The sequence below is a fragment of the Scophthalmus maximus genome, chromosome 11, assembly GCF_022379125.1.
Source record: "Scophthalmus maximus strain ysfricsl-2021 chromosome 11, ASM2237912v1, whole genome shotgun sequence".
NCBI classification, from domain to species: Eukaryota; Metazoa; Chordata; class Actinopteri; order Pleuronectiformes; family Scophthalmidae; genus Scophthalmus; species Scophthalmus maximus.
Window position 1 is genome coordinate 17,980,408 of NC_061525.1, and position 15,651 is coordinate 17,996,058.

General features: G+C 42.6%; 1 protein-coding gene across 5 annotated transcripts in view; it reads right to left on the bottom strand.

Annotated features, from left to right (window-relative positions):
- Positions 1 to 15,651, bottom strand: part of scn2b (sodium channel, voltage-gated, type II, beta) — a 139,937-nt gene that overhangs the window by 56,064 nt on the left and 68,222 nt on the right. The window lies entirely within an intron of this gene.

Sequence of the window (15,651 nt, forward strand, 5' to 3'; positions counted from 1 at the left end):
TGAGTGCACCACGCCCAGCCAAGTGCAACAATCCGACGAACCCGACAGCAACCTCCGGCACCAGCGCAAGGACATTGTCTGCGACGCAAAGTGCGGCTCCGGCTAATTAAAGTGCGGCTCCGGCTAATTAAAACATAAGTAAATCAGACCGTAATGAGTTGTAATTGTAGATAATTGCAGAGTTGTTGATGGATCTTGTCTAATTGGCTTGCATTGCTGAGATAATGAGAAAAGTTTGATTACTTTATCCTAAGCATGTTAGCGAGGTAGCAGGTGTTGTTTCCAGGACGTGTCACAAGCAATCCCATACCTCACATCTCAATCTCATCACTCAGCCTCTGCAGAGGAAGAGAGGGGATGGTCTCTCCTCCGCCTCGTCTCCCAAGTCTCTAATTATACACATGAGCTAACGGGATGGGCTTTGTTCCTCTTTTACCCTACTATTTGGATTATGATGAGTTTAATCTAATTTGAAACTCTGTCCCAGGTGCCAGCTGTTCGAAAGTGATCGTTTTCATTATTTTGCATTCGTGACATATGTTGATGATAGTTTTGTAAATCTTTTATTCAAATGGATTTTGAGAACGAGCCAAACAGAATGCTGCCCCATGAACAAGTTTCATCTTCTTTGTAGTTTTGGTTCATATTGAGTTGTTTTCTTTTTACACAGATTCCACTATCAAGTTGACACTTTCTACTTTTCTGCTTTTGATCTTCTATCATCCCTGCCATTGTCTTTTGTGAAGACAAAATTAATTATCTTCAAATCTTATCTATATTCTTGACTATGGTGCTTGGGATGATTGATATTCACATTCTAAGTCTGTCGTTTTTGTTTTTCTACAGAGCTCAACGTTTGTTACTTTAAACTGCCATTGTCCTTAAGTCCTCTGATTTAATTCCCACTTTATCTTTTCATCACATCTCTGCGAGCCATCAAAAGCAGTTAGGACACATTTAAGCGCCAATATTTGCATTGATCGACGCAAAGCCGGGAAAGAAAATTAAATTAAAAAAAACACAAGGAAAAAGATGGAATAAGTTGGAATGGAAGCAGATAAAAACACAGATTCCTGCGAAAGGAAATGGAAAAAGGCGCTCAAACCCTTAATAGTATTAATTGATCTTGAGGACGTGTTTGTGTGTGCGCATGAGTGTGCTTTTGTGTGTGTGTGTCCTGAAGGGAATCGCGTCAATGTGGCTAGTCATGCAATTGATTGGAATTCAAGTCAGATTATGTCCTCCGGATACAAAACCTGTCAAGGTTTCCTGACCTGTGTCTGCCTATGTGCATGCGCACGGGTGTGCATACAAACACTGACAGCCTTGACAGGCAGGTAGCAGAACGATGGATTAGTTTACAAGAGGAGTTTACAAGGGAAAGAAAGAAACATGCCAGAGTGAAACTTTGGAAAGGAAATAAGGTGCTTGGGTGAAATTACAAACAGTCTTTGCTTAGTTCTGGTACTGTGCATAGAAAGACTTGAACGCGCCTAAATCAAAGCTCAACGTGTTTTTGTCAGTCAGAGAAAGCAGAATAAGCAAACCATCTTTCTTTGGTTGGAGAGCTCTGTCTTACATGCTTCTCTAAACACAAACAAGGTATTAGTGAAAGATTGGGTGAATGTCGAGGTTTGAAAGAGTCTGAATGGCCAGTGTTGTTTTGTTGTCTTGATACATTTGCCCCTCTTAACTCTCACTTTTACATTTTGAATAATGCAACAGATGCTCAGCAGCACAACTTCCTGAACATACCCAATGCCATTCCATACAAAGATCGACCGTGTGTAACATATGTCACAATGAATTCAGCTTCCAGTATATATTTCTTATCAGGCTTTAGAAAAATGTATTTTCATTTCAGATTCCTTAATAATATTGATTTGTCACGGCCATTGCCCCTGGTCAGCAAGGTAGGCAGGGGCAGTAGGTGTGTTGTTGACCTACTCCAGTCTGATGATGCTGCTGTGTCTATAAACACTATGACTAGGTGTAGGAACTAGGTGAAAAACTTGTTTACGGTTGAGATTTCAAGATCGTAATTGAAAAAGTTGGCATCTTTGTCAGGGCTCAGTTATGAAATCCTACTGCATTGCAGTTTGTCTCCTGTAACCCTAACCCTTCCTGCAATGGAAAAGTCGACTGAACAGTGATGTAACTCATTCACTAACACTTATAGGACTGTCCCCGCTGCGGTCCAGCCGAAAAACAAGAAAGTGAAAGAAAATCCCTCTGCTCTTTAGCTCCATTGTTTTCTTCCCCCTGTCTGTGACCTTGTCAGCCGGAGGAATCAGACCTACAAATGTGTGCACATCCACCACTCCCTTTCCACCTTGCTCCGACATCCCGATCTGCTACCTCGCAAAGCTGCTGCATGAAAAATTAAAACGTAGAAGCAGGAGATCCTTCATCAGCATTAACAGGATTGGAGGTGATATTGTATCCCGGGCGAACTGATCTTACTGCTGATAATGCTGATTATCAGGCTTTCTCTGGAGCCTTTGGGGGGAATATGTGGGCTCCGGCATCAAGGCTTATATCAAAGTGTTGCTGCACACCTTTGATGAAAGCCACCTGAACTCTGATTCATTGATCGATACAGATGTGCAAAGATAAGATAAATAAAAGATTTTTCATAACCTTCAGAAGGCAGATTTCAGAGATTGCTGAAGCAATAACTATACTCATGAATATGCAACACTAACAGAAAGTTTTTTTTAAGCCTACAGAAACTTGACAGTGTTCCCCCCCTCTTTCTTGTTAGGCGCAAACCGTCAGCAATCACAGATTACCATGAAACTTTCAGTGGCTTGCATCTAATAATATAAAGCTGATTAGATTGCTCTGCTGCGCTCACTGCGCCCAGCCAAATCGCTGCATCTTCTTCTCCTCGGTGTCTCGTCCTTGACTGCAGGCATTATGAAACAAATACATTTCGAAAATAGCATAATGGTGCGGCGGGGGTGAAAATGATGGTAAAGGAAACAAAGCAGCAAAACAAATGGGAGTGAACAACAAGGGAAAGGGGGGTCAGAAAGGGGCGAGGTTGATGGAGAACCACAGTGTGGCACACTCTCAATATCATTTTTTTTTCTCTCTGCCCATCCTCTTTTGCAGCCAGCCCCTCTCTTGCCTCCCTGCCTGGTTGGATAATTGGATTTCAGTGGTGAGCCAGGGGTCTGCTCTCTTAGAACTTTGTGGAAGGTCAGAGGTGGCAGGGCAGAACTGTGTCACGGCTAATCTGTCCCTGGACAGCTCCGGGTATGTCAGGAGAAAGGGCGTTTAGTCGCAATTTGTGACAGAGTGAGTACCTATAAGATTTCGAGTGAACGTGTGCGGCAGGTGAGGGTCGGCCTCCGCGTGCAGTCCCAGAATTGGGGGAAGGCAAGTGGGAGGACGCGAAGGAGGAGATGCAGAAACAGACAGTCCGCCCAATTCCTATATTGAGAGAGGTGACCGTGAAGAAGCGTCTCCCCACAGACTGCAGGAGGCACTGAAGAGGAAACTCGCACACCGACAAGCATTACCTTCACTTTTCTTAAGATATTCTCATATAGCAGCTGATACTCAACGGCCACTCAGAGGCCGCATGTAACCACACATGAGCCCAGATGCCCTTCAGAGGAAAAACCTTGTCCTTTATGCGTCCTGCTTGAAGTAGAATTGTCCTTTTGCGAGCAGTGACGCATGTGCAGAGTTAGAATAAAAGAGAGGTAGATAGATAGATAGGTAGTTTGGTCATCTGCATTTTAGCCTTCGTCTCGGGGCTTGCCTCTCCTGCTTTCACGGCCCTGGCCTTGGGCTGCCACACAGTTTGTATTGGAGTTGGATTCATTTCAATGGAATGGGGCATAGCAGGTATAGTACATCGCAAAAGGGAGTTGGTTTTGACAGGGTGGCAAACTCGACATGACTCTTTCGCCCGAGCTCTTAGCAATGTCGGAGCTGCGGGAGAATTTGTGTAGAGACATATGGTCTGACATCGGCTAATCTGTTAAAGGGGCACACGGGGGAGATGATACCGTAACCTCTGTGAAAAGCATCTCAGCGCCATGCAGGGGTTGAGCAGCCACTCAGCGTGACTGCGGTGGCAGAGGGAGAACAACCCAGAACAGAAAAGTCTGAGGACTGGTGAGATGGGTTGCGAGGTTATGCTGTTGTTCTGTTGTGTGCACATTGGATAACACGGCCCTTTCTTCGTTGCATCGCAGGGGATGTCTGTGGTTCTTGTTTTTGCACAGTTTTGACATTGTTCTTGTTTCATTTACAGAATGTTGAGCTGATACGGCTCTTTTAACAAAATCTGTGGGGCCCTGCCTTGTGGTAACTTTGAAAGAATGTATTGTCTACCCAATCCGAAACGAGGTTTTAGCTTTACACCATTGCCCCAAGATTTGTTTTGGTGTGTTTCCGTGCCTGTGTGTGTCTCATTAGAAACTGAGTGGAATATTTAGGAGGGCCCCGGAGATTTATCATACTAATGAACGCCACCCAGAGGGTAAGACACACACTTCTGGGCTGGGGAGGGAGGAAATGTCTTATTATTATTATTATTATTATTAATATTATAGTGTGAGAACTGTGATAGAAGAGAGAGAAAGCATTTGCAGAGAAGTGTTTACTTATGCCAAGTCAAGCCAGGATGAACCTCACGAGTCATGGTATTAAGGTCCATTAATACCTTTGTGTTATCTGTTTGGTGTAGTATTATATCATTGTCCTAGACAGTAGAAGCCATTTACTCTCCTATTGTCTTGTGTAAAGTTGGCAAAACACAGGCCAAATCAAGAGATCCAAAACAGAACCATTGTGGAGCATGATGTTCTCCTCGGGACGGCTGAATGGATGGATCACTGAGCCGCGCGCTCGCTAGACACAAACAAATCTCATTCACCCAACAAGGAGACGTGGATGTAATGCTGCTTTGATGAATATTAAAGCGAGAAGTGGATGAAATGGAGATGACAAGTTGGTGAGAAAAGAGCAGTCACGGGGTCTGCTTTACCCTGACTGATTGCTCCGTGGCCACAGATTGCTCACAGAGGCGGGAGCTTTTGCGCATGGTGCAATAATGTGAGGAATTGTTCACGCCCCCGTGTGAGAGCGTGGACATGTGTTCAGTCACAATGCGCTCCATACGGACAAAGGCATACATACACGCATTGTTTGTCACACTGTAGGGCTTTGGTGCTCATCGCAAAATGAGTTAAACAGCAAAGAACGAGGAGGAGGCAGAGAAAGATGACTGCCTCTGAAAAATAAAACAAGGGAGTGAAGGAGACAGAGGGCATCTTGGGACAGGAAGCTGAGATATGAGAAAACTTATTGCTGGCCTTGCTTTAACTCCGGCTTCTGTTTTCACTGCAGCGGCGCTCTTGCAGTGAGTCATTACACACAAAGCAGCGTGGCGGGGTTTTATCATCGGCGGTGAGGGGCCTGGCGGTCACAGAGACGTCTCTGAGCCGAGGCTCAGTCCGCCAGCTAAGCGACACGCTGGTCACAATCGCAATGAAATGTAACCAAACTGCGTGTATACTGCGAGAAGTAAACCTCATATGACCTCAAATGAAGACGTATCCATTAAAAGAAGGATGAGTGAACTGCCCCTTAATAACAGATGAGGCTCTGAGTGTGTACAGAAAGACCACATCGGTACAACATAGCTGCCTCTCCCCTTTCTATTGTGGTTTGTAGCCATATCGTTGTGTGGTATATACAGTGAGGTGCTACCCTGCACTTCATGTGAGCTAAAATATGTGGAATTTATTGTATTTCTATCATAGAATGCATTTAAAAAATGGACATAGACATAGACTTCGGACGTGCGTGAAGCCATGTATTCTCTCCAATGACGAGTTATGGTAACTTCTGTTTGAAAAAATTAAAAAAATTGGAAAATAAATGGCGCTGGTCTAAATGCTGCAGAGAGTTTGTTCACAAACCAATGGGCGACGTCACGATGGGTTGCCACTTGGTAGTTTTAAAATTATCCAATAGATTTAGATTTATACCTATAATTTAAGTATTAAAAAAACGATTGTAATTCAAGTTTAATTTTAAGTTTTTCGTATGTTTATTTATCGTAAGAATTAGGGCCATTTTCTTCAGACGTTAGAGACACGAAAACCATCAGCTGATTTGGAGATACACATGCACACACAAACACACACACACACACACACACACACACACACAAATCCATTATTCTGATATCCGTAGAAAATCATACCGACGAAAAGTTAATTTACACAAGGACACAATTTGGTGTTGATCTTTCTGAGTATGAGTCTTTTTGTTTTCACCTCCACCCAACATTCCCGCAGCCTTCGACCCAGCCGTCGCTCCATCCATCTTTGCCTCTCAGTATTCCTTCATCCACCCATCCCGACCAGCACCCATGCTTTCATGACCCTGATTTTTTTCCCTCCACAGCCCCCCACCTCATTCTTTACGTAGCGTTATTTGTCAAAATCAACCCGCCCCATCATCCATCATATTAATTAGTTTCTGTCTCATTGTTCTCGTCATCAATCACAATCTATCATTGATCTCCCTCTGTGTCAGTCAAGGATGTTTAATTGTCTTTGTCCATTATTAGTATTAAATACATGCAGTACATTTACTGCTCATTACACATCCCTTGTGGACAGAATCGACAGCACCGTGTAAAACAGGCTTTCTCCATGAATGGTTTCATCATTGTAACGTGACAATGCTTTGTGTATTGTAACCTCTTTAAAATGACAAATACAAAAGAAGAAAAAAATCATACCTGTAATCTAAAATAAATGCTGTGTCACAATCTTCCTCATATTTGCATCTAAGATTTTATGGAAAGGTCACACAAAGTTTCCATAGATGTGACCATTATTTACTGAATGTTTTTTTTTTTTTCTTTTTCCCTTCGTCTGAATAAAATTCATCATAAATAACACTGCTCTCTATCCCTCAGTCGAGAAACAAATCGCTGCTACTTCCCCCACCTCGATTCAAAAGTTTGTGGTATGAGACTTTTCTTTTTTAAACGAGCTCAACGCCGACAAACTTTTCGTGGTAAAAGAAAACAATTTAAAAAAAAAAAATCTATTCCGATTTGTATCCGTCTGCGTTGCCTTGTTTAGCCTCAGCTTCTGTTCCAGCTTTGTCTTCACACAAGGTTCTGGTCACTTCCTAGCTTTTAACACAAAAGGCTGATGATGTATACTTGCTCTCACACTCTCGCGCACACACACACACACACACACACACACACACACACACACACACACACTTCTTCTTCTCACTACCTGAGCTTCAGTCTGGACGAGCTGCTCCTCAGCCCCGCACGGACAGCCATGGGCTCCCGCTGCAGAACAATGTAACACCAGCTCCATCTGCCGTGACCCTCCAGAAGTGAACCTTGACGATCACGTCGTACTTTTGATGCTTCAGTCATTGGCCGCTGAATCTACCATCCGCCACACTAAACAGTGCCACACAATTCCCTGCAATTCCATTAACTTAAGAAAGTTTAGACAGACACTCTTAAACCTCCGTAAAGGCAACTCCTGTGCCCCCAGTGGAAGAGTCATATTTTATTTCTGGGCTGTCAAACCATTTAATTGTATTACTCTGAATAATAATAGAAAATGAATAGAAGGTTTTGTTTTCTCCACATCCCCTGATCTCCTAGCCGCCCACACGAAGTCCATGGTACTGATCCTTTTTCTCAAATAATGAAGAGGCACTTGAAACACTTTGAATTACCCGCCGACCTACACCGCACGACACCTGAGGAGCGTTGCACATGCACTTGTGGGGAAAAAGAGCTGTTTGGTGCAGACTCCATACTTCAGCGGTTGGTCGGGTTGTGTGCGTCAAATCGTTTGGGATGTTTCACAATAGAAAATGCGAACGAGAGGCACAAATGTGTAGCTCTGATTCATTGTTGCTTGCGCTGCTCCAGCTGCGCCTCAGCAAATCCACCTGAACGTTTGCAGAAACAACAGCGATTCTGTATTTACATCTTCCCTTTCTGTGCTGAATTAAAATGACAAGTATAATTCACAGCTTGTTTGTGTTCAATGACAATACGATTTCAAAAGCATCGCAGACACTCGTGTCTTTGCAAAGGAAATTCCGTTTGATATATAACAGCTGCAACAAAAAAAAGAAAGAAAAGAGCAATGTTATGGGATTAAAAACATGGAACAATTAGTTCCTTACCATTCGTAGCCCACACACACATGCAGCTCCCAGCACTGACTCGGAATGAATTTGCCGTCGGTGGGCGTGATAACGAGACGATCTTTCACCCTTGGCATTTACATACGACAAAACTGACGACGCTAAACTGGCAGCACAAAAACACAGGAACACAGAAGAAGAAAAAAACGTGCACATTTGTTTACTCGATCCACAAGACGTTTGAAGCTTTACGTATCTTTTTGTGTTTTTTCTTTTTCTCTGAATGTCTGTCTCTCCCTCCCCTCCTCTCCCGTTCTGTCTTCAGCTGTCTGAGATGGATGAGAAGTGACTCTGGTGTCTCCAGGTGTCATCGACGGGAAACATGGTGATGACTCGCCTAAGCGGACGGCCTGCAGCAACCTTCATCCAAACGCTCATCTGCATTCAAATTCCTAACTTGTCTGTCCAAGTGTGCGTGCGTGTGTGTGTGTATTTCTGCAGGTTCCTCGTACATCTGTCATAATGTCAACGACACATCCGTGTGCATTATATGGCGTCCGTGGGCTTTCATTATCTCGGCGTATGTGCACATACATGTGTAAGCTTGTGTCTGTAAGGTGAGAAGTTGCATGCATGTGGGTTATGCATTTGTCATGCACACACACACACGCGCGCGCGCACGTCACAAGGTGTCAGCTCGCAAATTGGTTTCTCTCCTCTGGGCTGACAGAGTTGACAAGCCCTTTATGAGAGGTATAAACAAGGCTGCTTAAACCCCCCCCCACCCCCCCACCCCCTTTCAACTCAGTCTCCATCCTTTCAACTTAAAGCATCAAGTCTCTGCTCTGAGGGGCCCACTTGTACGTGAGACTCGCACTTCACACCACCCAGATTACACCCTCGCCTCGTTTGCAGGCGTCACTGTTGGGAAACCTTAAGTTAACGCGATCTCGACGCCGACGTTTTAATTAACGTAGTGCTTCTTGGTGATCTTGAAGGCCGGTACCCTTTTATCACACGGACCTTTAAAATCGTCGAGGGCGAATGAGGTGACAAAGATGCAATGAGGTGAAGAGAGTCACGTGAACTGTTTTTTTTTTCAAATATAAAAAAAACTATTGATACAATGGCTTGGCTGAATACTTCATTTACAATTTGTCGGTTTGTACACATTCTTAAATAGTTTTACTATTTATTTATTGATTATTGATACAGTACTTGATTTATTTTTTGCTTATCCATTAATTTTTCTATTTACTACCAAATCACTAAAGCAAATATTTTTTTAATGAGCGGTGTCTATCCATACAGCCTTGTCTGCACAAAAAAAATCTACATTTTAAATCCAATATCCATTTCACCAATCCATACAGAAACTGAAGTGGAAAACAAAAAATCGATATTGTGCAAGACTATTTCTTAGTCCAGACCAATAACTTCCAAGAGTCTTCACTGGTTGATTGGATGATCCCTATTAAGAAATACATGCACCCCTGCCCATGGCTACCAAAAGGTGTTGGCTCTTGCATCATATTTCTTTTCATCTTCTCGCCCAACTCTTAGAAAAGTGAATAAAAACAAACACCTGTATATCCTAAGATGCTGAACTTTCTTTTAAATCACAAAATAGAAACAACTATGCCCAACGTCAATCCATACCTTACTCAAGTTTGTCTTACAGTTAAATAATCTGAACTCTTACCTTGAATTATGTTCTCCTCATCATTGCAGGAGGAAAATTATATTCCACTTATTTGTTTTATTTTTTTAAAGGCTGATTTAATAGTTTAGAAAGCTTATACAGCTACAAGGGTGTGTGTGTGTGCTCCGGGGAGTGTGTGCAGGCTTGTATCTGCCTATGTGTGACTGCGTCCATCCCTCCATCCGTCTGTAATGAACAGCCAGTTAATGAAGGAGCCCTTGCTTCTTCCATCCCACCAGCCAGGAAATAATTACCTTGTGTCTGAATCCATTCTCCATCTGTACCACACTCCACGGCTTCATTTAGCTGCCGTCCCTTTAAAAAAAGAAAAAAATCCAATTCTTTCTCCTCTTCTTTTTCTTTCACACTCTCTCTCTCCCCTATCCCGTCTCTTCCCATCGTCCAACACCTTCGCACCCCCGCGCATCTGAAGACCGATACAACCACCTGTCACCCACACCTGTCACTGTCATACTTTGAATACGGTGAAACAATTTACTCAATTTTGATGGTTTAATAAAGCCCTTTAATAGAGTTTTCTATCTGCAGGCCAATGTGTGTGTGTGTGTGTGTGTGTGTGTGTCAGCGCATTTGTGCATTCTTGTGTGTGTGTATGCTCTCACAATTCATAATAGAAGAAAGAAACCCTCTACAGCCCAGAGGTTCAACATGACTCTCTATACTGCTTTATATATACTGCTACTGCCCAACGCTTTGACCTCAGCAAATCCTCCCATGCCTATTTATTGTGTGTGTGCTGTTCTTCTGTAAACCCACCATGTGTCTCTTTTTCTAAGCCATTACTTAGCGTCCGTGTCTGCTTTAAATGTAAAAAAACAAACAAGTAATTCCTTGAAGTTCCCTTTTTGCATAGCACTCACTGATTCATTTATGCGAACATGTGTTAAAAATGCATCCTTAGAAGTTAGAAAACATATCATGATGACTTAGACATGATATAATACCATATTCTGCTAGTCGCCGTAAGTAAGGCTCATTAAACAGAGAACACGTTTCCTGCCGAAGACATGTTCAAAGTCATTACACTCGCATCTGGAGAAATGGATGATGTCACGGAGAGGCTTGCAGTTTGTGTTCACACTAAGCCGGGAGAGGAGGGAACGGGACGAAAAAAGAAAGAGGGAAGGAGGTAGTGGGAGAAATATTCATCTGCATTTGTGTGCGCTAAGTGTGCACCTTCCTTATTCTGTCTGGGGGGGGGGGGGGGGTGAAACCCGAATGCCAGCAGTGGAAAGTAAAAGGCAAACAGAAGGTGGCACTGGTGCCTTGATAGCGTAGGTGTAAGTAAAGCAATGTGGGAGAAGCAGAGTCAGGGTAGGGGTCCGTCTGTTTCCACCGCACAAAATTAAAAGAGGCGAGTGTGGTATCAGAGCCTGAGGACATTGAAAGGTTTTCAATGACGGTTACAATGGTCCTCTTTGTTTTATTTTGTTTGTGAGGTTTCCCGAGTAAACACTTCCTATAAGCCAATTTTCTAATGGTAGGGTCAGATTTCTATAGCCGCGGCAGCGGCGGTGGAATTACACCAGCCATTTCAGTCGCACGCGTGACACTGTGGCACTCGCACGGGGTTCCAGTTCAAACGGGGCGCTCGGCTCTCTGCCAATCACACAGAAGAGACAGTGAGAGACCAACGGGCGTAAAAGGGGCCATGCGTTGGTATTGAAATGACATAGGACGAATTGATTCCTCCTGCAGAAACGTTTTGGATGGGCAGATGCAGCAACCGAGCACAGGCTTCTTTGGTTTTTAAGTGTGTAGCAAACACGACACGTGGTCACTAGGCGTGATTTGCATACATGTAATGTGAAGTGAGGGGTGTCTGTCGCAGGGCTCCTCAAGTGCTTCACGCCTTTGGTTACCCTCTCACATTCACCAGGGCCTGGTTCGCTTCCAAAGTTGTGATGATGTCTGTGCCCGCTCGCTTTAAGCTCGACTGTGTAAATACTGGTACTGTCCTGCAGCAGCAAACAGAGACGCGGCATTTCCAACGAGGGCAACAGGTTTTTTTGCACAAAGATGCCCAGAGTTGGTCCGTGTCCGCGAATTGTCACCGTTGCGGTCCGTCGCTGCCGTGCAGAAATTACAGTCGATTTCAACGGTTCTCCGTTGACAGTTACTGTGTAATGACTGTGTTCAGCACCACTTCAGTGAGTTGTTTTTCAAAAATGTGTCCAAATGCTGTGATTTGTAATGTTCCATTCAACAGTGTTTTCAGCAAAACGCCAAAGTAAAAAGTAGACTCAAGTGTGGCTAGTATTCATCTAATAATTATTCTTAACATATTGAACCCTTAATGCTTAAATAAATGAAATCACTGAGTTTTACACAAGTAAATCACTTTTCTGTCTTTTTCTATTTTGTGTGTGAGTGTCAAACCAAAACCTGACATTGGATTCATTCTGCGTGTGGTGAATAATAGACACTGGCACTTTGTTGCCCTGAAAGCAACACTTGGAATAAATTCACAAAGCAAAAAGAGTGAATGTGGGCCCGTTCAAAGAAGAACAGTGCCATTCAACATCTATCATTTTCCACCAGTACTTGACAAGCCCTGTTGATTTGATGAACTTACGATCTATATGTGTAGTTGGCCGTCCTTCAGTTGAAAGGAGTTTTTGAGAGACTTTAATTCATTTATTTCTTTGGACAACTTTTGTTGCCGTCCGTCTGAACATTGTCCTCATTAAGGTGATATGATGTTTCATTTAAATGCAGCTCATTCCTGTTTGCCCTGGTGAATCACTGTCTAACAACAGGCTCCATGCAACTGCGTGTCTTTTCAAGCCTCTTTTTCAAACGAAAAAACGTCCTGACGTAGCAACGTCCTGCGACGGAATCACACCGGCAGCGACGCCTGTCAACGTGTTTCCACTCATGACAACTCAGTGGTCATTACAGCATTACTACATCGGTTCTCAGTATCATTACTACATTATCACACAAGTACTCTGTAGCCCGACTATTTTATCACATGGGTATTCAGTAGTCATTACTAAATTATTACACTGGTACTCAGTAGTCATTACTACATTATTACACGAGTACTCTGTAGCCCGACTATTTTATCACACGGGTATTCAGTAGTCATTACTAAATTATTACACTGGTACTCAGTTGTCATTACTACATTATTACACGAGTACTCTGTAGCCCGACTATTTTATCACACGGGTATTCAGTAGTCATTACTAAATTATTACACTGGTACTCAGTAGCCACTGCTGCTTTACTACATGAGTACTCAGTAGCCTTTGCTACATTATCACATGGGTACTCAGTAGTAGTTACTACATTATTACACTGGTACTCAGTAGTCACTGCTGCTTTGCTACATTAGTACTCAGTAGTCATTACTACATTACAACATAAGTACTCAGTAGCCTTTACTAGATTATTACATTGGTACTCAATACTCATTCAGTCATCACATAATTATTACATGCGTATAGTCTTACTATATTATTGTATCAGTACTCAGTAGTCATTTATTCCACTATTACATGATAACTCAATGTTCATTACTATGTTAATACATGAGTACTAAGTACAGACAGATATCTGCCAGAGTATTCAAAACTGTCTCTGTGGTCGTTCTGTCTACAGTCGTATTGCCATGGTCTCGCTCTCTCCCTCTCTCTCCCTCACACACACACACACACACACACACACACATCAATACCAGCATGAACCACTCATTCAACAAAAAAACTGAAACACATCACGGAAAAAGAATGACAAAATATTGATGCTCTCATCTGAACTCATTATTCTCTGTGTGAGTGTGCTGTGGCTCAGAGAGGCAGCCGCTGCTTAGGAACAGAGTCGGTAGAGGGAAGGTTGTGGGTTTGAAGCCAGTCTGTCTTTTGTCCCGCACTCCTTAAATAACCAAGAAACAGATGTGAACAATGTAAAGGGAATGTGACCTGTCCTTTAAAGCGCTTTGAGTGGTCAATAAGACTAGAAAAGCGCCATGTAAATATAGTCCATTAACCATAAGTCATGCAGCTAGTCAGAGTGATTGGTTTTACTGTAAATTTAAAGGCCTGTCCGAAGAAACAACTGGTTTCAGTCTGATCCCTGTGGGTTAAATGCTTCTGGGCCACTTAGCAAGAAGCATGTCGAGGCCAACATGATTCTAACTTTATGTTTTGAGTTCCAAGAGTATCAGATAATTATAGTGCGTCTTTAAAAAAAACAGCAAACATAACATGGTGATTTTATCCTCTTCAGGACCACGGACAGTGACAGTGAGAACGTCATGAGCCAAGTGACTGCGATGACTTTTTTGGTAAATGTACAAACATCTTTACAAAGATTGTTATTGGGTCATTCAATGTAACATGGTACAACATTGCCAATTCTTTGTGAACTATAAATCAAATACTACTGTGTCTTTCCTGTCTTATTGTCATGGCAACAGTTTTTTCTACTAATCATAGTAATAATATTAATAATAAGCTGAAACTGTACAATGTGCAATTGTTTATCTAAATAAATAAATACGGTTCATAACATAACTTTAATAATAAATTAAGATAAATAAGTTCATGTACCAGTTCATCACTAATTATTTGGGATATAATTGATTGCATTTGATGATAATGTGTTTTCATTAACTCTCCAAGAGTTTGTTTTATCATTTTTTTTATCAGTTGATGATGATATGACGGTATGCAAAATATGTCAAACTTTTTTAATGCTCTGCTACAGGTATGAACTGTTATGAAGGCTCTAAAAACCATCCGACATCTGATTCATTATATAATTGTACTTTTATCATGTGAAATGTAATACGTCGTTCCGTGAACTCACCAAACGATGGACGTCATACCACTTGGAAAGGAAAAGGACAAGTGAAACAGATTCTGAGCTGGAGCTTACCCTTACATCCCTCCATTCATTCGTTTTCGTTCCCTCTTTTGTTCACTCACTTCATTATTTATTTCTGACCTTGGCCCTGCAATGCAGAGGCTGCAAAAAAAAAAATCCCCTTCAACCTCTCTTTCTCCCCCACATCTCTCCCTCCATCTCTTTACATCTCTCTCGGTCTCTCTCTCTCTCTCTCTCTCTCTCTCCGGTGCTGCTGGCCCGCTCGGCTGCTCAGCAGTACGGGCCAGCATTTACCACCCATTGCCTTCTCATTCTCAAAATGCCATTCACCCTCTGTTTTCACTTCTCTCTCGCTCTTTCCTCTTTCTTCAGACAACCTCTGTTGTTTTTGTGCACTTCAGTCTTTCCATCAGAATTCATCTCCCTGCTCTCTCTTTCTTCTGTATTCATCTCTCACTCCCGCCTCAGTGCCACCTACAGCATAGATCCCTCCATGAATGTCCACAAAACCTCCCACCAAAATTAAACTCAGGGGATGCTCGTGGGGGAGGTCTGCGTGTTTGACTTGTGTGTGTGTGTGTGTGTGTGGATGTTTGGTGGGGGTGTTCGTGTTCCTATTTCAGCACATGATTTATAGTGTATGCGTCCTTGGATCTCTTTGTAAGAGCAAGCACGTGTGCCTACAGCCAGCCTCTGAGCTAGAGGACACATTTCATATGTGCTAAAAACTCAAAGAATTATAACAACTAAAAAATTTGGTCTGAGTATGGAAAGAATTGCAAAATAGAACTTTTGATACACTGATTAAGACAGGTTGTTTGATGGCGATGCATCATTGTGGCATGAATCACTGGGTGGTATGAAGTATTCAGTTTTTGAAAGGCTTTGCTGGATGGTGCATTTAATGCCTTTATTTGCTTTGAGAACCT